At 38.2% G+C, this 25,772-nt stretch overlaps 1 protein-coding gene and 1 non-coding gene across 2 annotated transcripts in view; both read left to right on the top strand.

Annotated features, from left to right (window-relative positions):
* Positions 1 to 25,772, top strand: part of EGFLAM (EGF like, fibronectin type III and laminin G domains) — a 1,039,379-nt gene that overhangs the window by 986,445 nt on the left and 27,162 nt on the right. The window lies entirely within an intron of this gene.
* On the top strand, positions 197 to 358 carry LOC122802060. Its single transcript, XR_006364868.1, has one exon. It is a non-coding gene; the product is annotated as a U1 spliceosomal RNA (small nuclear RNA).

The raw sequence follows: 25,772 nt of genomic DNA, 5'->3' as shown, positions 1-25,772 counted from the left end.
TATTTGTGTCATCAGGTAAAAGGTTGATTCTGTTATGTGTTTCCCCCAGCCAACCTATGTAGTGTTCATCTCCTCACAACTTACGACACTGTTTGTTTTACCACAAAACTCTGTGTTCTACTGCTGAATGATGTAGCAACCTAGTTATTTGATTTGTTTTTTTTAAAAATTTTTCTTTACATTTTAGTAACTATGAAGTCTTACCTGGTGGGGGAATACCACAATCAAAAAGGTGGTTTCCCCAGGGCAAGGCTCTTCCATTTGACACTTCATTCGGGTTGATCCCTGTGATTTCTCCAAATGTTGGATACGCAATTGCGTAATTTATGGTATCATTTATTATCGTTATTATTGTACTATACATCAACCTGTAATTAAATATTCTTTTGACAGCCACAGGATTGAAACTTGCCACATATATTTAAATAGATGGGTAATTAATACTGAACCGACTTATTTATTTGCTTTTGTTTACTGGGAAAGTCCATCTGGGAACTGAAATACCCATTTTCATCAGATCCCTGGGAAGAAAAGCTCCAAAACAAGGATGGAAATGCATTTTGACAATTCCAAAGAAAAATGGTCAACAAACATTATTTACAAAGCATATCAGATTAAGGAAATACACATTTTCAAGCTATCGTGAGTAGAACCAAAAATACTATAGTAATACACTTGTATCGTATCCATAGTGGACAGAGTTAGAATTACATACTTTAGATTGTAGGTGTGGTAAAGTTGCACAGATTATTAGTTGCCAGATGATATTTAGGGTGGATTTGAACTGTTGCAGATTATTTAAAAGCCTGATGTTGTTTGGAAGTTTATTCCATGCCTTGGAGATGGCGACAGAGAATAGTGAGTCACCATAACAATTATTAGATTTATTAGCAAAAGTTAGTTAAAGTTTTGAGGATCTTAGGGATCTAATTGGTACAGTGGATGGTGTATTTTGTGTGCTGTGAGTAGCTGGGAGAAGGTTGAGGAAGTGAAAACCAATTGAGGGTTTTGAGCACCATGCAGCGATGGGACCAGTTTGGGACACTGCACATGAACTTGCTAATTTTGTTGTAGGTGCTTTCTAGTTTGTGTTTGGTGGAAAAGTTGACATTTGTGAATATTGCTGAAGAATATAAGAGGAAAGGAAGGAGAAGGGAAGTGGCAGCTATTTTTTACTATGATCACTTAGCAGGTGCCTTGCTCTATAAAGAGAACCTGGTTTGCAATGTGTTTTTTGACTGCAGTGTGAATGTGCAGATCAAATTTTAACTTATCAATAACACCTTGCAATTTTTGGGAAGTTTTCAATTTTGTATGTTGTTTGAGGTGGCAATATTAAGGTCAGTGTTGTTTTGAATATGAATAGGATTAGTTTGGTTTTGTTGGGGTTTAAGAGCAATTGAGATTATTTAGTCAGTTTTCTATAGAGGTGAAAGCTTCCTGTGTGATGATTTCTAAGGCAGGAAGATTTTATTGGATTATGGTGGTGAGATTTGATTCCTTATGCGTGTCATTAATAAAGATATTGAAAAGTATTTGCCCAAGTATGAAGCCCTGGGGGGCTCCAGTAATGATTGGAAGGAATATGAAGTGGGAGTCTTTCCATTTTAAAGACTGGGTGCAATTGTTTAGGTAGATGGTGACGTAGCTAGCTGAGGGAGTTGTGAAACCTATTAAGATTTAATCTTTGGTGGAGTAGTTGATGTGAGAACATGTTGAAGACTTTTGACAAGTGGAAGAAAAGAGTGGAGGCAAAATTACCTGAGTTTTCACTTTGATTGAGTTTAGGAAAAGTAGTAGAGCTACAGATAAGAGAAAGCGGTTAATCCCAAAAAGGAAATATTCTTCCCAAAAGTAAAAATATAACAGAAAGAAATAGAACCAGTGTTTCAGTTATTCATCACCTTTCAAAACATGTCAAATCTCATTTAGTCAAGTCTCTACTAGCTCCCACATGGTGTTATGATATCATGATGTTATCTCTGTCCTCTAAGAAGATGTATTCTCTCCATCTGCAAATTTCTACCAGAGTGAGTCCTTAAAATTTATCCATGACATACACTCGACCAAGTACTTTCACCAAGTTTTTCTGTTAAATGTTTTCCTTCTGTGATGACACTTCCTTCTTTAAATCAATCAGTATCATAACATCTTATTTTTCCACAGTTTTATTATTGCCTTCATCACAAAAATGTATCACCAAAAAACAATAGTTTTAATTTATTGGGATTTAAGTCTACTATTTCCTCAACTCCTAACAAGCACAATGACCATTGTAAGTTTTATGGAATGAAGTAGAAATTTAGTCAATACATTATTTTAAAGTTGAGCATGCCAAAAAGTATGACCCATGGACCTATTTCATTTTCCTAACATCTCAAATAGTATGTAGTGAGGTACAGAAGCATGTGCTAGAATTTAGCCAAAATATAGAAAGACCTATGTGGACATTTTCAGGCAAAATGAAAATAAATACTTCTTTACCTTTTAGCACATCTTGTCAAATGACGCACCTTTGCCCATGTCAAATCTGACATAGTTTTATTGAACATAGTGATCAAGCATCTCTCATCTTAACAATTGTCCCTGTTTTCAGCTTTGTAATAACACTACATGATCTGATGGCCAATCGTTTGAATTTAAAGGGATGCAACACTGATTGAGTAGATTTTCTTGTCTACATTAACCTGTCTTTTAGTACTGTTAAGTAAATCTATAAACTGTTGAAGTGTTTTGGGGATATATATATATATATATATATATATATATATATATATATATATACAACATTCTTTCCAAGCCATATCTCTTTCATGCATTAGGTACCACTGGTGTCAATCAGCAAAGAAGCTAATAAAGGCTGTGTCTAAATAGGTTCATAGGTAGGTACTAGGCTATCAGCCCAAGGGCCTACGTAAGCCTAGCCACCAAGGTTCCATAGCTTACGCCACCCAAGAAAGTTATTTTCCTGTGCCTCTGTACAGGAGAGACACAGAAGTGATCCCGGGGTGTATTTCCTATTTCCCATCCACTCATCAAGATTTTTCTTTAAGAGTGTTAATGTAGAACTTTGCTTGACATAGATGGGTAGCTTGTTCCAGAGTATAGGAAGTCTCTGGGACAGGAATCTATCCCTCCAGCATGTCCTGTTTATTGTGGTGACAAGGTTTAGGTCCCTAGAGCATGTAACTCGGAGAGATTGGGATTTCTTTAGGTGTAGCATGTCCAAAAGCTCTGGGTTTGACATAGCTGTATATGTTAGGCAGAGATCACCTCGGAGTAGGCGATATGCTACGGAGTAAAGCTTGAGTTTTTTGAGGCGGTCAGTGTAGGGCATTTGTTTGAGGCCAGTAATCCTCTTTGTGAGGTACTTCTGTGGCCTTTCCAGCTGCTGCAAATGTCTTGTGAGGTACATTCCTAAACGGGCATTGTACTCTATAATGGGTCTAATGAGTGACGAGTAGAGGGGAACAATGACCACTTTTTTCCTGGATGAAAACCCTTTTATGATGAGGTGTGCCACGTAGAAGGACTTCCTGACTACTGTGGCGATGTGACTATCAAAGGAGAGACTACTATCCACCTGGGTCCCAAGGTCTCTTATCATGCATTTGGTGTTAAGTAGATTGCTGTCTATGTGGTAGTTCATGGGTACAGAGTTTTTACCAAAGGGTATGACACTGCACTTTTTGGCATTGAGCTTGAGGCCATGGCTCTGACACCAGACATCTGTCTCAGTGAGGCCCTTCTGTAGGATGTCCACATCATTTGGGGACTTGACTATGGCTCCTAGTTTGCAGTCATCTGTGAACTTCATTAGCCAGAGGCCTTCTGTGTTAGCCTGTACTTCAGAGAAGTAGATATCTAACAGGAGAGGTCCCAGGACGGAACCCTGTGGTACTCCACTTGTCACTGCTTTGAGGTCAGATTTGGAGTCTGCAACTTTTACAGTGTGGGATCTGTAAGTGAGCCAGTTGGCAACCCATCTTGTGACATTGGGATTTATATCTAGTTTAGTGAGTTTAGCTATAATTCCAGAATGGGGGATGGTGTTGAAAGCCTTGGCGAGGTCAAGACAGGCTCAAAGAAGTCGATCAGGTTCAGGAGGCATGATCTGCCTTTCACAAACCCGAACTGGGTGGGATCCAGAGTTTGGAGGTTACCAATGTCTTTGTTTATGAGTTCCATGATGATACATTCCATGGCCTTTTGAAATCCTGACATCACGTACTGTAACAATTAAACAACCATAACTCAACTACCTGAGATCCCTTCAACTCACATCTACTTTTTGATGACCTCCAGTCTGTTCAAACACTTCTTGTCTTTAATTGTTCTCAGTATATTATTTGTGGTCTTTACATTCTCCAGATTACAATTATAACCTCTCCCAGGACACCACCTCTCAAAAAAAAAAAAAAAAAAAAAAAAAAAAAAGGAAAATTGGCTAGGCTTAAAATGGCCTGCAAGGGCACTTACTTATGAATCTATTGTTAGCAAAGACTTGCATTGTGTACTTTTTCAAAAGCCATTGGTCTTCTGCATTTCCCATTAGGTACATAGGTCTGATCCATTTGGGAGTAAATCCCCAATTTCCTCTACTTCCCAAACACAAAGAAGAGTTAATGATTTCCATGCCACGAAGTAACTGTGACACTGAACTAAAAATAATATTTTAAACTAGGTATTATCAAAGTGCATATAGGAATCTGGAGCCCTAACTCACCCATATCCTTTGCTTGGACTATTTTTTTCCTAAGACTTTTTACTTTTTTATTTAGATTTGTTAACAGCAGAATAGGTAGAGTTGTCCTGGAGCCCTTTTTAGTCATGATGTGGGCCATAATCTACATAGAGAATTGATTGAAAGTTCATATAATTTTACAGATCAGCAAACTAGAATCAATCATATTACAACACTATGCACATCAGTGTATTGTGGCTGAAGCTTATTGCAAAGCAAGACAGTTTTGCAGTGTAAACATTGGGAAATTTGCAGTTATGAAAAGCAGTTTTACATTGCAGTTAAGCTTAACAAAAACATTTCTGAAATACATACATTGTCTTACAGTTACATTTCTACTCTGTAAGCTGTCAGTATGTTGGGTCTTGCTCCCACTCATTTGCAATCAGATATAATATTTCAGAAAATATAAATAGCAGCTCCCAGCAGAACGAACACCTCACAAGTTGTAATAAAAGTTGAAAAACAAATGATGAGTAAATAACCTGAGAGGTGACCACGGAACCATCCAAGTGCCAGGTTATCCAGGCATTGTTGATAGTTGTATAATCCAACAAAAATGCTAAATAATATGCCAACGATTGTCTTAAAACGGAATATTTTATTACAGTATGCTATGGCTGAGCGCTTTCACTAAGGCTTCATCAGACCGTTAAAATTCAAAAAGCAATCAATTAAGAGGTTATATATACAAGTTAATCCCATGCAATGTCAGCTGGTATAATCATTTCAGCATTTAAAGTTACATCCTAGTCTTCGTTTTAAAAACTTCACTGTTTACAAGAACATTTCTACTAACTTGGTATAATAGGATTTGACTGCAATATATAAATCAAATTTCCACTAGTTCTATATAAGGAATAGAGTTATGTTAGGTGTTCAGATTTATATGTGCACAATAAACATACTGTAAAGCTTGCAGATATGTTCTGTGTCTACAGACTATAATCACTGCTACCAAAATGTATTTACAGTAATAAACTATCATTAACCCCACAATACATTCCATAACGATTGATCGAATACATCGGTCATGGCATATAAATATTGCAGGCTGACTAAAATATTTAAAAATTTTTTTAAGAAGAATTTTTCAAAAAAAATTTGTCATTATAATCCACTATCTTAAAACCAAATATTAAACTTTGAAAACATATTAAGTTAGAAATACCACAACCTACTAAATAAACGGTCCATACGCTAAACAATCAAGTGTCATGTCATACAAACAAGAGCAGTATTGCATTTACATCAGTAAAGACAACTTAATATAAAGCACTGTGTCCGTTAATACTGGGTGGATAGCATACACCACTAACGAGAAGAAATACTGTATTATTAATCGCACTTGCTCACCTACATTTCACAACTACAAGAAATAGAGAGCAGAGAAAATACACACACTTGGATATAGTACGTTCATTCTTGTCAACACATAACTATGAAAATACTAAATGGAAGTAATACTGTATTATTAGTCACACTTACTTATCTATATATCACGACTGCAAGAGATGGACAGCAGAGAAAGTACAAACACTTGAATAGAGTGCATACATATCAACACACAACTGTAACGAATTGTAGCTGGCTCAAATGACACTAAATATATATCTAATATCAAGGTTAAGGAAAAGACTTTATCGTGTGTTTAGATCATTTCAGCAATATGTTTCCATCTGTGAATATACATTTTTAGACAGTAGGCGGAATAACATAAACTATTATGTCTTGAGGTAATAAGTGATCAAAGTATGTTCATATTTATTTAATTTTACCTATTTACCTAAATTAAAAGATCTTCTGAAGTGATTAATCAAATGGATATACGAATATTGTCTAACATGCTGTACTGCGTAACGAAACAGAATAAATAAAGTATGTTACACTGTTTAAGTCGCTACTAATTATTAGTTATGATCTTACTATTACTGTTTTCAATAAACTCGTAACATTGATGTTGTTAAGGCTAAATGTCTGTTGTTACGAATACAAATATATAATTAAAAATAAAAATAAATATATGTTAAATAAAAAATATATGTTGAGAAATATATACATGGATTACTTGTAGCACTGGTATACATGTATGCAACAATAGCCTCTGGGGATATTGTAGTGCTATCAAAATGTAATCGAATGTATTTATTTATAGTTGAATATATTTATATTAAAAAATATATAATAATAACATGACTATATTATAAGAATAACTTTCATAAATAATTATGAAATTATATAATTAATCCAATAAAGTTTATATCAAATTTATTGACTAACCACATTAATGAAAATAATTAAACACATTATAAAGAATATTCAATAACACATATGCAATTACGTAACCTTGATACGTCTAGCTTTTAATATAGGTTTTATAGAAACTTGTTCATTCAAACCTCTACCTTTGTCCGCCCTTAATCTCATAATCCAATTGATCTCTTTTGTTTCTGTATAGTTGCGTATATTACCTTCTCTAACGGAAGGTTGAATAACATCAACTGCCATGAAGGTAAACATATGTTCCTGACCCTTAGAATCCACTTTTGACCAAAGCATTTGTAAGATATCGAATCCTAATGGCATATAGATGTTCACGTATTCTTATATGAAAAGACCTGTCTGTTTTGCCAATATAGAAGCTTTGGCATTGCTGACATGTAGCTAAATAAACTATATGGCTAGTATCACAGTCTGCCGATACATTGAATCTAAAACATTGGCCAGTATCTGGGTGTGTAAAGCTATTTGCTGTATCTATAAAAGTGCAATAATTACATTTACCACATGGCTGTGTGCCATTAAATGGCCTATTGATTATCCTGGCTCTATTATTGCATAATAGTCTTTTAAGATTAGGCTTATTCTTATATAAGAAACAAGGTCTCTCTCCCACTATTTTTAATATGTCTTCATCCATAGTAAGAATACGCCAATGGTTATTTATTAATTCTCTAATCTCTTACACATCACCTGTATAAAACATCGGTATCTTAGCAGAGTGTGGTACATTGTCCATATGTGGCTCCTTCCGTTTAGGTTGTGCAGAGAAATAGGGTGCTGCTCTTTCTTTCCTCAGTACGTTAATATTCTCTAGCTCTCTAATTATCTCATGTTCTTTATAGGCACGTTTCAAAAGCCTATTTTTAAATAAGTTCATCTTATGTTGATATCCACTATCAGTGGCATTAAGGCGAGAAATACGCATGCTTTGTCCTTTAATAATATTTTTAAAAACGTAATTCGGATGCATGCTATGTTGGTGAAGGAACGAATTCCTATAGCATTGTTTCCTAAACACCCCGGTGTTGATATATGTACCCATAACTCTTTCCACAAAGACATCCAAAAACTTATTTTTTGTTTTAGAAAAATGAGAAGTGAATTTTAGGTAGGTAGTCATATTATTAATATGAATAAGGTAATCTCCCAGTGAATATACAGATAAACATATAGATCTTATCTGTTTATTCTTGGAAATTATTTTGGAAAACAATGTATTTACATTTGAGTCCAATATATACATTCAACGTGATGGCGTGGCTATGGGCACACCCTGTGCCAGTAGCTACGCCAACATGTTTTTAGCTGCATGGGACTAAGAACAATTATTTATCCATCACTTGCATAGAGATAAAGTTCATTTTTATCGCCGTTTTGTGGACAATGTCTTTCTCATTTGGGACAGTAGTATGGAGGAACTGGGAGATTACCTTATTCATATTAATAATATAACTACCTACCTAAAATTCACTTCTCATTTTTCTAAAACCAGCGTATTTCTCGCCTTAATGCCACTGATAGTGGATATCAACATGAGATTAACTTATTTAAAAATAGGCTTTTGAAACGTGCCTATAAAGAACATGAGATAATTAGAGAGTTAGAGAATATTAACGTACTGAGGAAAGAAAGAGCAGCACCCTATTTCTCTGCACAACCTAAACGGAAGGAGCCACATATGGACAATGTATCACACTCTGCTAAGATACCGATGTTTTATACAGGTGATGTGCAAGAGATTAGAGAATTAATAAATAACCATTGGCGTATTCTTACTATGGATGAAGACATATTAAAAATAGTGGGAGAGAAACCTTGTTTCTTATATAAGAATAAGCCTAATCTTAAAAGACTATTATGCAATAATAGAGCCAGGATAATCAATAGGCCATTTAATGGCACACACCCATGTGGTAAATGTAATTATTGCACTTTTATAGAAACAGCAAATAGCTTTATACACCCAGATACTGGCCAATGTTTTAGATTCAATGTATCGGCAGACTGTGATACTAGCCATATAGTTTATTTAGCTACATGTCAGCAATGCCAAAGCTTCTATATTGGCAAAACAGACAGGCCTTTTCGTATAAGAATACGTGAACATCTATATGCCATTAGGATTCAATATCTTACAAATGCTTTGGCCAAACATGTTGATTCTAAGGGTCAGGAACATATGTTTACCTTCATGGCAGTTGATGTTATTCAACCTTCCGTTAGAGAAGGTAATATACGCAACTATACAGAAACAAAAGAGATCAATTGGATTATGAGATTAAGGGCGGACAAAGGTAGAGGTTTGAATGAACGAGTTTCTATAAAACCTATATTAAAAGCTAGACGTATCAAGGTTAAGTAATTGCATATGTGTTATTGAATATTGTTTATAATGTGTTTAATTATTTTCATTAATGTGGTTAGTCAATAAATTTGATATAAACTTTATTGGATTAATTATATAATTTCATAATTATTTATGAAAGTTATTCTTATAATATAGTCGTGTTATTATTATATATTTTTTAATATAAATATATTCAACTATAAATAAATACATTCGATTACACTTTGATAGCACTACAATATCCCCAGAGGCTATTGTTGCATACATGTATACCAGTGCTACAAGTAATCCATGTATATATTTCTCAACATATATTTTTTATTTAACATATATTTATTTTTATTTTTAATTATATATTTGTATTCGTAACAACAGACATTTAGCCTTAACAACATCAATGTTACGAGTTTAACAGTAATAGTAAGATCATAACTAATAATTAGTACCGACTTAAACAGTGTAACATACTTTATTTATTCTGTTTCGTTATGCAGTACGGCATGTTAGACAATATTCATATATCCATTTGATTAATCACTTCAGAAGATCTTTCAGTTTAGGTAAATAGATAAAATTAAATTAATATGAACATACTTTGATCACTTATTACCTCAAGACATAATAGTTTATGTTATTCCGCCTACTGTCTAACAATGTATATTCACAGATGGAAACATATTGCTGAAATGATCTAAACACATGATAAAGTCTTTTCCTTAACCTTGATATTAGATATATATTTAGTGTCATTCGAACCAGCTACAATTTGTTATAGTTGTGTGTTGATATGTATGCACTCTATTCAAGTGTTTGTACTTTCTCTGCTGTCCATCTCTTGCAGTCGCGATATATAGATAAGTAAGTGTGACTAATAATACAGTATTACTTCCATTTAGTATTTTCATAGTTGTGTGTTGACAAGAATGAACGTACTATATCCAAGTGTGTGTATTTTCTCTGCTCTCTGTTTCTTGTAGTTGTGAAATGTAGGTGAGCAAGTGCGATTAATAATACAGTATTTCTTCTCGTTAGTGGTGTATGCTACCCGCCCAGTATTAACGGACACAGTGCTTTATATTAAGTTGTCTTTACTGATGTAAATGCAATACTGCTCTTGTTTGTATGACGTGACGCTTGATTGTTTAGCGTATGGACCGTTTATTTAGTAGGTCATGGTATTTCTAACTTATTATGTTTTCAAAGTTTAATATTTGGTTTTAAGGTAGTGGATTATAAAGGCAAATTTTTTTTGAAAAATTCTTCTTAAAAAATTTTTTAAACATTTTAGTCAGCCTGCAATATTTATATGCCATGACCGATGTATTCGATCAATCTTTATGGAACGTATTGTAGGGTTAATGATAGTTTATTACTATAAATACATTTTTGGTAGCAGTGATTATAGTCTGTAGACACAGAACATATCTGCAAGCTTTACAATATGTTTAATGTGCACATATAAATCTGAACACCTAACATAACTCTATTCCTTATATAGAACTAGTGGAAATTTGATTTATATATTGCAGTCGAATCCTATTATACCAAGTTAGTAGAAATGTTCTTGTAAACAGTGAAGTTTTTAAAATGAAGACTAGGATGTAACTTTAAATGCTGAATTGATTATACCAGCTGACATTGCATGTGATTAACTTGTATATATAACCACTTAATTGATTGCTTTTTGAATTTTAACGGTCTCATGAAGCCTTAGTGAAAGCACTCACCCATAGCATGCTGCAATAAAATATTCAGTTTTAAGACAATCGTTGGCATTTTATTTAGCATTTTTGTTGGATTATACAACTATCAACAACGCCTGGATAACCTAGTGCTTGGATGGTTCCGTGGTCACCTCTCAGGTTATTTACTCATCATTTGTTTTTCAACAGATATAATAATTCATCAAAACATACATTAAAGGTCATGCTGCTAAATGATGAGTCTTAACATGAAACTACATTCACTAGAAGCATTCCAAACCTTGGAAGATGCTAACATTTGTGCAGACACAGAAACCTGGTTCAAAGCTGTGGAGAGCACCCCAGCCCTACCAGGCTACTCATCTTTCCATACACTGAGATCCCAAACTGAGGGCAATGAAACTAAAGGAGGTGGCTTCTCTATCTACATTCAAGATAAACTCACCACCAGACTGGTCAATCAGTATGCTGCACAGGAGACACTCCAGGTGCCGCTTACTGTATGCAAGATACCTATTCAAGTCATAGCCAGCTACAGATCCCCATCCATGGATCAAGATACCTACTCTGCCTATTTGGATCTACTTGGATATATCAAGATTCAACCTCTCACCCTAATCCTGGTGACTGGAAGAATTACTCATGCCAGAACACTCTTGCCCAGAAATTCCTAGGCTTTGTCAATGCTAAAGTCTTGAACAATCTGGTTAGCACCCCCACAAGAGGTGAAAACATCTTGGACCTGGTACTGATGAAAATGGGTGATCGCTGTAGCACCCCTGCAGTGTCATCTTCCCTAGTAAGATCCAACCACAAAGCAGTCATTTTCCAAAGTTACCATCACCCCCATCCCTCCCCCAGCTGTGATCTGACAAAAAAATTTTTCCAAAACTGACTGCAACCTCCTGCTGGCATGCATAAACAGATTTGTAGCTCCTCCCTCCTCTCCGGGAACTATTACCTATGCAGAAACCTACACTAAGGTTCTGTACAAGCACCTGTATAGCTGCTTGGACTCAGAAATACCAGACCAGACAAAAAACATGCTCCTCTAGGAAGAGCAAACCAGCCTGGTGGACTTCCGCCATAAATAGACCCTATAATAAAAGAAAAAAACTGCTGCCCAGGAGTAAGAAGGAGCAGGTGCCTAATTAGAAGCAATCTCTCCTTAGCCTGAATAAACAAATAAGAGCCCTTGTGAGATCCTATAAAGCCAAATATGAGTTCAAATTAGCCTCCTCAACAAATGACAGTCATAAGGCCTTCTTCACTTACATCCAAAACCTCAAAGGCAAGTCCCAGATCTGAACAGAACTAGTGATCAATGGCACTGCACACACTAACACCATTGACATATCTAATATGCTAGCAGATAGGTTTAGTGAAAACTTCATCCCCTGTCCCCCTGACAGTTAATCAAGACATCCCCATCACCTTACCCCACCCCTTATCTCCAACAAGCAGGTCATAAATGCCCTCTCAAAGGCAAAAAATACTGCTTCCATGGGACCATATAACATCCCAGGCTGCATCTTATACAAGCTCTAACAAGAACTTGCAACACCACAGGGTACCCTATTCAATCATAACTTAAGCACTGGATTCCTCTGTGTCAAATGGAGAACGGCCATTGTCATTCCACTGCATAAAAGTGGCGCATCCCCCAACCTAGGAAACTATAGGCCCATTAGCCTGACTTTCCTGATTGTAAAGCCATGGGATGCATTATCATGGACCTCATAAACAAAAGACATTGGTAGTTTCCAGACACATGACCCTACTCAGTTTGGGTTCATCAAAGGGAGATCATGCCTGTTAAATTTGGTGGACTTCTTCAAAACAGTCACTAAGGCCTTGGATGAGGAAAACATGCGCATACTGCGGACATAGACTTGGCAAAGGCTTTTGACACCATTCATCATTTGGCATCATTGACAAACTCACCCAGTTAGGCATCAACCCATACGTCATTAGATGGGTAGCCAAATGGCTCACTGACAGAACCCACACAGTCAAAATAGGAGACTCTACTTCAAATAATAGACCCATAAGTAATGGTGTATCTCAAGGATCGGTCCTGGGGCCTCTGCTTTTTGGAATCTACTTCTCTGAAGTATAGGCTAAAACCAAAGGCCTGTGGCTGACCAGATTTGTGGACGACTGCAAACTGGGAGTTGTCATTAATTCCCCAAATGATGTGGACATTCTCCAGGAGTGTCTCACCCTAACAAATGAATGGTGCCAAAAATATACCCTCAAAGTCAATGTGAGAAAATGCATCGTTATCCCTTTTGGTGATAGTGATGTTCCGCAAAGTACCACATTAACAATAATGTCCTAAACGCACAACCAGTAGTGACAGACTTGGGCACCCAGGTTGATAACAACCTGACATTTAACCATCATGTAGCCTCTGTAGTATGAAGGGCATTCTACATGGCCTTCCTCATAAGTAAGGGCATTGCGTCCAGGAATAAAGAAGTCATAACCTTCCCTGTACTCATCCCTTATCAGGCCAATAATTGAGTATAATGCCCCTTTTGGCATGTACCATGCTAAGCACCTACAGCATCTAGAGAGACCGCAGAGGTTCCTGACCAGGAGAATCCAAGGTCTCAAACACCTATCCTATGCGGATAGGCTAAAGTCCCTGTCCCTCTACTCTGTTTCATACAGACTGCTCAGGAGCGATCTCTGTCTGGCATATAAAGCTATGTCTGACCCCGCCTTTTTGGAAATGCTACATATCCACAAATCAAGCAACACACATGTAACTCTCACTAGGGACCTAAACCTGACAGCAGTAGAACTTGGTGGCAGGACAGATTTGTGTCCCAGAGGCTCTCCTATCTGTGGAATAGGCTCCCTCTTCATGTTAAACAGAGCACCTCACTGTCCATTTTTAAGTGTAACCTGGATGATTGGATTGGGAACAGAAAATTCACCCCAGGGATCCTACCTGTGTCCCTGCTAGACAAGGGCAACAGGTGCTGACTTTGGGAACAAGGGCATACAATTTGGCTAGGCTTATAAGGGCCCCAGGGCCAGTAGCCTAGTAACCTCCTATGATAATATTATTTTCTATCCCTACAAATGTAGGGGGTTCAACTGTAAATGCTTGAGAAGCATCCAACAACATCAGTAACAGGTACAACTTTAATGCCTGATCCAACAACATCGGTAACAGGTACAACTTTAATGCCTGATCCAACAACATCAGTAACAGGTACAACTTTAATGCCTGATTGAACAACATCAGTAACAGGTACAACTTTAATGCCTGATCCAACAACATCAGTAACAGGTACAACTTTAATGCCTGATCCAACAACATCAGTAACAGGTACAACTTTAATGCCTGATCCAACAACATCAGTAACAGGTACAACTTTAATGCCTGATCCAACAACATCAGTAACAGGTACAACTTTAATGCCTGATCCAACAACATCAGTAACAGGCACAACTTTAATGCCTGATCCAACAACATCAGTAACAGGTACAACTTTAAGGCCTGATCCAACAACATCAGTAACAGGTACAACTTTAATGCCTGATCCAACAACATCAGTAACAGGTACAACTTTAATGCCTGATCCAACAACATCAGTAACAGGTTCAAGGAAGACCATCTCATTACATCTTTTATAAGCTTTATTCAGATGATTTTAAACCAACAATTTGCTGCACTGAGTAAATCAAAGGTGTAGGTTATTCTCCTTAAGCTGTGCTGACGGATAATATTTAATGGATATCACGACAGTCTTTCTCTTTTTGATGTTAAAGCTTGAGAAGTGACCAAATCTGTTTTGCTCCATAAAAAAGTTCTTTGATACCCACTTCTGGGTGCTTTAGATAGATCAGTATATCATCAACATACAATGACATTTGTACTTCTTTCCCTTGAAAATCATAACCATGTAACCCATAATTCAATATTTTCATCAACAGGTATTCCAAATAAAGTGCAAAAAAATAGGGGGGTTGTTTATCCTTGTCTGGTGCTTCTAATTAACCAAACTGGCTCAGATTAGCCCATAAGAGTTTTAACTATTGCTGTTTATCCCTTGTAAATCTCAAAGAGCAACCTCACCAACTCTCTTGAGAGCCCATATTGTAAAAGGAATAACTTAAGATAAGGTAACTGAACCCTGTTAAGTGCCTTTTTGAGTCTAAAGTCAGCAAAACTAGGGTTTCTCCACTACCCAGAGCACTCCTTATGATGAGTGATATTTTGCCATGTTGTCAGAGGTTTTACAGCAAGCCCACAGTGACTCAGTCATCTGACCAGAAAAGGAACATACTTCCCCAGCCTTGCTGTTGACAATAACATGAATAACTTGTGATAACAGTTATGTGTAGACATGGGTCTGTAGGAGTTTGGCAAGACAGGCTCTCTCCACTCCTTTGGATTTCCACCATTATGGTACTCCCATATTGTCCTACACGATAGTGCATCATTAAGTGACTCTATTAACAACAAGAGTACCCCAGTACTAATGAGTTTCTGAATTTCGAGGCAAGAACAATCAAGAACTCTGGATAAAAGACAGGCTCTATCAAAACCAACAGTATATTGTAAAAAATGTAAATCGAGCCTAGTCCACCACAGCTAAGTATAAACTTTTAATAAAAACACAAACAAAAGTAAGCGCTTTCACGATCTCTATGACCACTTCCTCAGACAACTAAATGACGTAACTACATTTATATATGCTTACTAATCAATCATTAATTAATAGCAATCAATATTCCAATTAAAATCTAGGTATAAATCCCTATGTCACAAGATGAGTTGCCAACTGGCTCACTGACAGAACCCACACTGGGAAAGTAGCAGACTCCAAATCCAACTTCAGACCAGTGACAAGTGGAGTACCACAGGGTTCAGTCCTGGGCCCTCTCCTGTTTGGTGTCTACTTCTCTGAAGTACAGGCTAACACAGAAGGTCTTTGGCTAACGAAGTTCACAGATGACTGCAAACTAGGAGCCATAATCAAAACTCTTAACGATGTGGACATCCTACAAAAGGGCCTCACTGAGAAAGATGCCTGGTGTCAAAGCCATGGCCTCAAGCTCAATGCCAAAAAGTGCATTGTCATCCCCTTTGGTAAAAACTCTGTACCCATGAACTACAACATAGGCGGTAGTATACTTAACACCGAAAGTGTGATAAAAGACCTTGGGACACAGGTGGACAGTAGTCTCTCCTTTTATAATCACATTGCTACAGTAGTCAGGAAATCCTTCTACATGGCACACCTCATCACAAAAGGTTTCTCATCCAGAAAAAAAGAGGTCATTGTTCCCCTCTAATCATCACTCATTAGACCCATTATAGAGTACAACACCCCTTTTGGTATGTTCCTCACAAGACATCTACAACAACTGGAAAGGCCACAGAAATACCTCATAAAGAGGATTACCAGCCTCAAACTGATGCCCTACGCAGACCATCTCAAAAAACTCCAGCTTTACTCTGTCGCATATCGCCTACTCAGAGGTGCTCTCTGCCTAACATACAAAGCTATGTCAAACCCAGAGCTGTTGGACATGCTCCACTTAAAGAAATCCCTCTGAGCTAGACGCTCTAGGGACCTAAACCTTGTCACCACAATAAACAGAACATGCCGGAGGGTAGATTCCTGTCCCAGAGACTTCCTATACTCTGGAATAAACTACCTATCTATATCAAACAAAGCTCCTCATTAGCACTCTTCAAGAAAAATCTTGATGATTGGATGGGAAATAGCAAATTCACCCTGGGGATCACTTCTGTGGCTCTGCTCGACAGTGGCACAGGAAAATAATTTTCTTGGGTGGCAAAAGCCAGGGTACCTTGTTGGCCGGGCTTGTATAGGCCCCAGGCCGATAGCCTAGTACCTACCAATGAACCTATGAATCTATGAATCTATGTAATACTTTCATTTTTTTTCAGGTCAGCCAGTATGCTTTATAAAACCTTGCTTTCTTTTTCTAAGGATTGCTGTACATATGACTGGCATCCATTTCAGAGTTTATGGTTGCTGTTCTTTCACCAAAATCTGTTTTATCTTTCATCCAAAATGATTTTTTAAGTTATTTTTCAGTTGCAACAGCTGACCACTATCTGGTCCTAAGGTCCTCTCCTCTTTCCCCTGGTTTACTTAACCTGACTATCCCCACCTAGAGTATTTCTGACCCAACCTCACAGCCAGTGAGGGGATCAAGGACCCCTGGGGCAGTGTCACACTACTGATGAGGAGTGTTTTTTTCTCCTAGGTTCCCACCACCTGTACGCACCTATTACATCCTAGGGAGGGATGTGCAATGGGTACTACTGGAATAACACCACACCTCTGTGGGAACTCAGATGCAGACCTAAATCCCTATGGACAATGTGCAACATTTGGACCCAGCCTTCACCAGGGATCAAGTGCAAAGCATGCAGAAATGTGTGCACCCACCAGCATGGGGGTGGTTATATTCCCTGCATAAACAGTCAGGTAGCTGAGCTGCTAACCAGTGTCAAGGCATCTGGGCTGTAGTCCGGGCTCTGTCTCTCTATACCAACCGTGCAAGCATCCTTCAGCCAGATTTATGTTGAACTGTTTTTATACAGCTTGTCCCATTCTTGAAGAGGAGCCTGTTTATTGTCACAGGTTCTCACGACACATGGTTGCTGTGGTTTGGGGTTTCAGGTGCTTACCTATTAATGGTTGTTTCCTAGAATCACTCTTTTTCAGTTTATATGGATCCCAATAGACATTAATCAGGTTAAACAGCCAGAGTATCATAACAGAGACAAATTTTTATTTTAAAACTTAGCTTTTAGAAATTAATTCTCAGTATTTTGTAAGGGTGAATTGGGAGACATGCATTTCCACAGAAAGCCATACTAAAAGTCCCCAACCCAATTCCTTAGTCTTAATCATGTTCACTCATGTAGGCATGTGTGTGCTGAACCGAGTGAAAGTCCTTGCTGGACTCCAGGTAGACCACATCTATAGGTACTTGTCTGTCAACTTCTCTGTAACCAAGTCATAAAACTGAATCAGTTTGCATTGACAGCTATTTCTGGCCTTGCAAACCTGTTGTCTAACAGAAGCTTGTCAATGTATCCATAGTAAATCTACCAAATATTGATACATCAAAAAAGCTGCCTAAACAAAGTTTGACAACAGTGTTTTTTTTTTTTATTTTCTCCACTCTAATGTGACATTAGAGTAGGTATATATAAGTTCAGCAGGTGGAGGGGGTACTCCCCCACATGGGGAGTGCAGGGGAGCTTACTGCCCTTCAAAAAATCATTTGAGGTTTGCCAAAAGTTATTCTGACATTTTTTTTTCAATCTACTGGCATTCTGTAAATTTGCTGTCAAGGGAGGGGTGTGATTTCTTGCCTCACTATTCTATCTATGACTTTCCTTGCCACTATTACCAGGCTAACAGCCCTACAGGCCAACACAGAAGGACTGTGGCTGACCAAGTTTGCAAATGACTGCAAACTGGGTGCCATAATCGACTCTCCAGCCGACACAAGCATCCTCCAAAAGGGCCTCATAGAAACAGACAACTGGTGCCAGAGCCATGGCCTCAAGCTAAATGCCAAAAAGTGTATAGTCATCCCCTTTGTCAAAAAACAAAATGCCCACAAATTACCACATAAGTGGTAATCCATTAAGTACAGAAGAAGTAATTAGGGACCTGGGGACCCAAGTTGATAGCAATCTCTCATTTGACAACCACGTGGCCAAAGTGGTTAGAAAAACATTTTATATAGCCCACCTAATCATGAAGGGATTCACATCTAGATCAGGGGAGGTCATCGTGCCTCTTTACTCATCCCTCATCAGGCCCATAATTGAGTACAATGCCCCTTTTGGGATGTACCTTACCAGACACCTGCAGCAACTGGAAAGACCCCAAATGTACCTCACCAAGAGGATCAAAGGACTCAAACAGATGCCATATGCTGCCCGGTTAAAGAAACTCCAGCTCTACTCAGTGACATACCGCCTGTTCAGAGACGATCTGTGCCTGACGTATAAAGCCATGTCCAACCAGGAATTAATGGACATGCAGCACCTCAGAAAATCCAAATCCCATCAAGCTACGCGCTCGAGAGACTTGAACCTCAGCACTGAAATAAATAGGACATGCTGGAGGGACAGATTCATAACCCAGAGGCTCCCTTCACTCTGGAATAAAATCCCAGTCCAGGTTAGGCAGAGTCCCTCATTGACTCTCTTCAAGAGGAATCTTGATGAGTGGATGGGAGATCGTAGGTTTACCCCGGGTATCACTTCTGTGTCACTGTTAGACAGAGGCACAGTATACTAACCTCGAAAAAGGGCATAGCAAAATAAATTTAAAATGGGTGGCGAAAGCCAAACACATTCTGGCTAGGCTTATAAATGCCCTAGGGCAGATAGCCTAGTATGAACCTATGAACCTATGAACCTATAGTTTTGTGGCTTTTCCTGATTTCTCTGCTATCTTGTGCCAGAGCAAAACACTTGTGTCTTGCAGTCCTCAATTGCTTCCACCGTGGCCAGGGATATGTTAAAAATATCCCTCAGGGGATCAGAGAGCACAATGGCAAGATTCAGGAGAATCTGGGGAAGCAGCACATCTGGCCACTGGGAAGCAGCACATCTGGACACTGTATTTCACTCTCCCTTAGGGAAGTTAACTCTCTCTTCCAACCTAAAGTGTCTGCCCTGGTAAGTGCCTACTCCTGTCCTTGTTCTGCCCCATGGTATGCCCCAAAACTGATGCAAAGTATTAATTTAAGTCTTCTTTTTTTTACACTCTTCTGTTTTCTTGCTACTGTCTTTGCTCAACCTTATCATGTCTGCACTTCCCTCCCTCCCTTCCGTCTGATATCACCCATAATTAGCAGTTGTCCTCTATTTTGAACACTTATGACTTCTTCTCAGCTTGTGAATTTCCTGCCCTCACTTCCTTTGCTGTCTACCTTCTTGCCTCCTTGTAGCATGGCTCGTCCACCTTCCAACCCCTCCCTTCCATCTCTTGTATGGCATGTCATTTGACCTAATTACTAATCTCACCACCTTGTGCAGCTACATTAACCTTTTACTTTGTTTGTCTTTTCTTCAAAACATAGTGTAGCTTGCATCTAATGCCATCCCCCTATTTAGTGTCCCTCAAAAAAAAAAAAAAAAAAAGGAACAGTTTATGCCACACATGGAGTGATCCATTGCTCAATTTTGACCACAAATGCAGTACCAGCATTTTAATGTCAATATGCACTGAAAAGCAATGCGGATAGACTGATTGTGTCCCCTTATACTTTGTACCTGGGGCAGCTTTCCCCTTTGCCCCACCCTTGAAACACTACTAAACTGTAGTCCAGAGCCTCAAGTACTACATGAAGGTGCCTGGGTATAAGCTGCTCAGGAATGACAATTGAGGGGAGATGGAAATACAGTAGCAATCTGCACAAAGGAGGGAATCAAATGCAAGGGAGCTTACTGCATTCCCATAATTTGTATATTTGATTTTCCTCAGTACCCGTAACTTAGCTTTGACCATCTACTCAGTTTGTTGCAAAACATTCTCCAAAAATCCCATGCCATCATCTTGGTTTTTGTCTGCTAACCCTTGTCTCACACACATTATTACCCACTCACTGGTATGATGTTCACTTGATAATGGTGCCTTTAACTCAACATCACTACCTATCACCCAGTTTGGTTTGGACCATTTGTGCAGTTCTCTCCTTTCTGATATCATCCCCGTGCAGGTTGGCAGAACTCCTCAGAGTGTACTACCTGACTCTTATCTTGCTCCAGTTTGCTCCCCTCAAATATAGATGCCCCATGAATATAACCCACTTCATCATACCCTAATATTCTATTCTGTCCATAATGTTTCTGGGGGCCAGTATACTATCTTTCTCTTCTGTGGTGTTTTCCCTAGGTTTTGTCCCTATCTGCTCCCTTTCTGTCTTTCCTTTGTGCAGATTACTACTGTATTTCCATCTCCCCTCGATTGTCATTCCTGAGCAGCTTATACCCAGGCACCTTCAAGTCCCACCACTTTTTGTTACTAGCCTATGATTCTTTGATAACAGCAATGTCCACCTTCCTTTCCAGTATCACTGCCTGTATCTCAGCATATTCCTCTTTCAAGTCCTTGCAGTGCCAAAAAACTATCAAACCATGTACCAGGCTGCACTTGTCTGTTCTTCTGCTATTTTCTCCATTTTTCTTCTTTTTACTGCCTGAGTACCTACTCCTATCTTCTGTATCTGTGACAAACCAACAGTCATTGAGATGTGCCTTTTCCAGCCCGGCTTCACAGTAGCTATACTGTGATTGTGTTAAACTAAAGGCAGTTTTTTCATTGGCATAAACAAGTATTTTCAGTTAATATATTTAATATAGGCTTGCTCAAAGTAAAATCAAATGGTCAACAGCACTTAAAAAGGTCATGTCACAAGAGAGAAAACTGCCATCGTCTTTATCTAACTAAGTAGCGGTTTAAAAATCAAATAAAAAAGAAAGAAAAAAAAAAAAAAGAAATGAAATGAAATCTAATACATCAGTGAAGTGAGTATGAAAAGACTCAATACAAACTCATAGACTTAATTAAGAATATTTAGCAGGTACAGATCTGCTTACTATCGTTGACACAGATCAGGGTGACATGTCCTTTAGTGGTTAGGCATTCAATCTGGAGCCCAGCCTCAGACTTCGCAAATCTGGAGTTTAAGCTCAGCTGTGCTAATCACAGGAAGCCAAGCAGCTTTTTGCAGTTATACTCAATTATAAGAGGAAATCACTTCATATTCAAAAATTTCAAGCCCATGTTACTCACACAAAGGAAAGCAGTAGCCATGCTGAAATTTATAGCAAAATGCAAAGCCTATATTACTCAGCCTATATTACTCACGCAAACGAAAGCAGTAGTCATGCTGAAATACAGAGCAAAATGTCAATCCTTTGTTACTCGCATAAAGGAAAGCAGTAGCCATTCTGAAGTATAGAGTGGTGTATCTTCTGAAACATGATAAATCATAGCTACCATTTCATCTGTGCTACTAACCACCAAAACTAAAACAAATAAATTTAATTTGTAATCCTTCTAATGATCACCAACAAATGTATATATCACCTATTTAAAAGCATTAATCTATCCTACGCAGTACTCAGTAGTTTCAGAACTAGTTAGATGAGAAAAGAAACACTGATTGCATTCATTTGGTATCTTCCAGAACCATCCTTGCATATGCATATGGATGTATATAGAGTGTTCCCCTTATCTATTCCCTGACACTCGCATCAGCCCACAAATTAAAAAAAAGATGAAAATCATAAAACAATATAATTATTTGAAAAAGGTAAGATAAATAATAGCATTACATCGTAGATTATTGCACAACGTTTAAAGCATAATTAAATAGTTATGACTGGAATACCCTATTCACCCCTGAGTTTGCCCCATCACCTCAGTTACCCATGTAAACCTTATACTACTCTAGATCTGCATGCAATATCAGACTTCTGTCAGAAGCATGCTACTTGGGTGACATTTTTCAAAGATTAAAGGATTTAATGTATAATAAAAACTACAAAATAACTAAAGAAGCAAAGTGGCACCAACCGTATTAATGAAATTCAGCACAAGCATCATCAGTTACATGACGAAATGTGCACAGCACATTGTTAATGTATTTCCAACCCACTCAGCAAAGAAATGCAGAAAATAAAGTTCTATTATGCAGTAGCATTATTTTAGAAAGGTATAACATTTCTAATTTTAAATAATGTAATAGAATAAACCACGCATGGGTTTGAGTAATGGTGCTTACGTGTTCATAGGTTCATAGGTTCATACTAGGCTATCTGCCCAAGGGCATTTATAAGCCTAGCCCATAGTTATGTGGCTTTCGCCACCCCTTTAGTTTGAATAAAAACTATGCCTATCATTTTTCTGTGCCTCTGTCAAGCAGTGACACTGAAGTAATCCCTGGGGTATATCTGCGATCTCCCATCCATTGGTCAAGATTCCTCTTGAACAAGGCCAGCGAGGTGCTCTGCCTCACATGTACCGGGATTTTGTTCCACAGCATAGGGAGTCTCTGGGTGATGAATCTGTCCCTCCAGCAGATGGAGTCCAGTGTGAGTGGTAGTTCCATGAGCTTGAGCAGTGTTCTATATAAAATCATGCAGTCACTGAGGAGATTATCTAAAATGGCACAGACAAACTTCTTCTGCTAGGCAAAGAACAGAGGGATGTTGTTACAGGGAAATATTGCCTTTTGAATCCTTTTTGAGGAAGTAATATTAGCAATCGGTGAAGAGCTGACAGTGCAGACTGCTTATCTTGACCTGGCTAACACAGTCAGTACTCTCCCATGTAAGGGAATAATTCACAAATTAATTTCATTAAATGTCAATCTGTATGCCATTCAATGGTTAAGCAGCAGTACACAAAAAAATAAGGGTAGGAGGGTTTACCTGTCTATCTCAATGGGGATTACCAGTGGTGTCTCTCAGAGCTCTGTACTGGAACTAAATCTTTTTGGACTATTTTTCTTAGACATAAATGAGACCATAGCCCACATAATGAAAGATACTCTTGTGACTGCAAACTGGGTTATATAATTATTTTATTAAAAAGATGCTTATGTTCTCTATGATGGTCTACAAAAAATGTAAATCTAGTGCAGAAGTAATGCCCTCACTTTAATGACAATAAATGTAGTATCATGAGATATGACAAAAAGAACATAAATTCTGAGTACAGAGTAAATGGCTAAATTATATAAACTGGCACCATCATTAATACAGCCTTTTCCCATTTTGCACATGGGGTTAGGATGTTAGTTCAGTGGTGAAAATCACCTGGAGCCAAGGTTTACACTGCCGGGTGGCTAGTACCACTCACTCGCACACACACTCCCACCTCTGGCCAATTTAGAATGTCCAATCCACCTACTGCATATCTTTGGAATGTGGGAGGAAACTGGAGCATAAAGAGGAAACCCAATGATCTAGGGAAAATGGCTGATAGTTTAAATACTGGCCAATGTTTGTCAAAGTTAGGAAATCATATTCTGTAGCCACTCTTAATTTTAAGTGGCATGTCTAGTCACAGTAGAGGAGATCACTTTACCTTTTATACCTCACTGATTTTAGCCATTACTGAATACAGCACTGCATTGTATAGTCTTGGCTCAAGCTACCTGAAAGAATTGAAAAAGGTATGTTTCCTTACTGGGATAAACATATGGTTGAAAACTTGAACTATTCAGAAAGGCTTCAGGAAATATCACTACATTCCATATGGTGTAGGTTAATATAGCAATAACCCATGCCTGGGTGTGGGCAATGCTGGATTTACCCATGGTTGGTGTGGTTTGGTCACGAGGGCGAAGCCCGAGTCACCAAACAAAGACAACCATGGGTAAATCCAGCATCACCCACACCCAGAAGTGGGTTATTGCTATTATACAATGACAATATTTAAGAAAAAAAATAATTACTTGTCTTAAATAATGGACCCGTGGTGGTGGTGCTGCGGTAGCGTTGTTGCCTCACTGTAAGACGCTGTCTGGTTCGATTCTCAGCTAGAGCGTCTTCTGCGTGGAGACATGCGTGAATGAGTTGTACCTTTGTTGAAGGTTGTGCATCAGGGCCGGTAACTCGGCACGTAAAAATCAACTACCAATCATTAGCAGACCGGAGTTCCGCTGTGGCGCCCCCTAACCGGGAAATGCGAAAGAAACAACAACTTTTCTTAAATAATGACATTGTATAATGCCTCCCTGCTGCCCTTCCACAGCTGCTGATGTACTGCGCATGTGTATGCTTATGCAGTACATCAGAGCTGTGAGCAAAAGCAACGAAGAAAGCAAGATCTCCGTTGCTTTTACAAAGTATTGCACTATGTTAAAGGAGTTTAACCTAACGAGACAGCTTTAAAAAAGCAACGGAGACTCTCTGTTGCTTTTTTTAAAGCTGTCTTGCTGTGATAAATCCATTTAACATAGCGAGACACCTTTAAAAAAAGCAACGGAGATAGGAAGATCTCCGTTACTTTTTTTAAAGCTGTCTCGCTATGTTAAACTCGTTTAACATAGCAAGACAGTGTGTAAAAAGCAACGGAGAGCTTGCGTTCTCCGTTGCTGTAAAAAACAGAGTTATACAAATGGAAAAAGTCCAGGCGACCGGAACTTTTTCCATTACTATAACTGATTTACAATGTGCACGCTGACCAATCAGCGTACACGTTTTGGAATATTAATGGGGTGGTCATTGTATAATTAGGGGTAACATCTGCCTGGCCTATAAGGCACTAAAAAGAAGAGCCTAAAAATAATTCAATAATAAAAAAAGATAGATACATACACAACACCGTTCAAGATTATTGAATAAGCTTTCACGTGACCTCATGAAAAATCATTCATTAAATTCCTTCAAAAATCCTGATTTCTCCTGAGAGTATGTGAAAAGATATTCTATGATCTTGCAAGTTACTGTGCAATGTGCACTTGCATCAATGGTGTGATAAAAGTAGAAATACTTCTTTTCTTTTCAACCAGATTCAGGAGCAGAGCATGTATTAGTGGATGAAATAGACCTGACTAAGCAATGGATAAAGAAGAGGACCTTTTTCACAAGCTATTAATAAAATGAACTGCAGATAACTCCACTTGTTACTGTATGCATATACACACACACACA

Source organism: Protopterus annectens, chromosome 1.part0 (genome assembly GCF_019279795.1).
Source record: "Protopterus annectens isolate FY-2018-M chromosome 1.part0, PAN1.0, whole genome shotgun sequence".
Classification (NCBI taxonomy): domain Eukaryota; kingdom Metazoa; phylum Chordata; order Ceratodontiformes; family Protopteridae; genus Protopterus; species Protopterus annectens.
This window is presented reverse-complemented; position numbering and strand designations above follow the sequence as displayed.